The following is a 606-nucleotide window of genomic DNA, read 5'->3' on the forward strand; positions in this document are numbered from 1 at the left end:
AGAACGTGGTGAAGGCGGTTAGCTTGGCAGAGTTTAAAAAGGGGTTAGACGGTTTCCTAAAGGACAAGTCCATAAACCACTACTAAATGGACTTGGGAAAAATCCACAATTCCAGGAATAACATGTATAGAATGTTTGTACGTTTGGGAAGATTGCCAGGTGCCCTTGGCCTGGATTGGCTGTTGTTGTAGACAGGATGCTGGGCTCGATGGACCCTTGGAGGCATATTTTCAAAGCACTTTGGGAGGCTAAGTTCCATAGGTTTCTATGGAACTTTGGGAGGCTAAGTGCTTTGAAAATGAGCCCCTTGGTCTTTTCCCAGTGTGGCATTACTTATGTACTTATGTACTTATTGAACCACTCTTACTTGTAAATAAACAAAAGACAATGATTTGGTTAAAATAGATTATAAAACTAGGGAATGGGCAAAATACTGAAAGTGAAATGTGATATAATTACTCAAAGCATGCTCAAACTTGATAAAAATGTTTTCAGACTATGCAGGGTGTCGCTTTGCTTCACTTCCTTATCTTCTGTTGTGTGACTGTGTTCTCCCTTCTCACAGGCCTCTCTTTTGGCAAAAGAAATGTGGAAAAACTGGTTTAG

This window comes from Microcaecilia unicolor, unplaced genomic scaffold (assembly GCF_901765095.1).
Source record: "Microcaecilia unicolor unplaced genomic scaffold, aMicUni1.1, whole genome shotgun sequence".
NCBI lineage: Eukaryota > Metazoa > Chordata > Amphibia > Gymnophiona > Siphonopidae > Microcaecilia > Microcaecilia unicolor.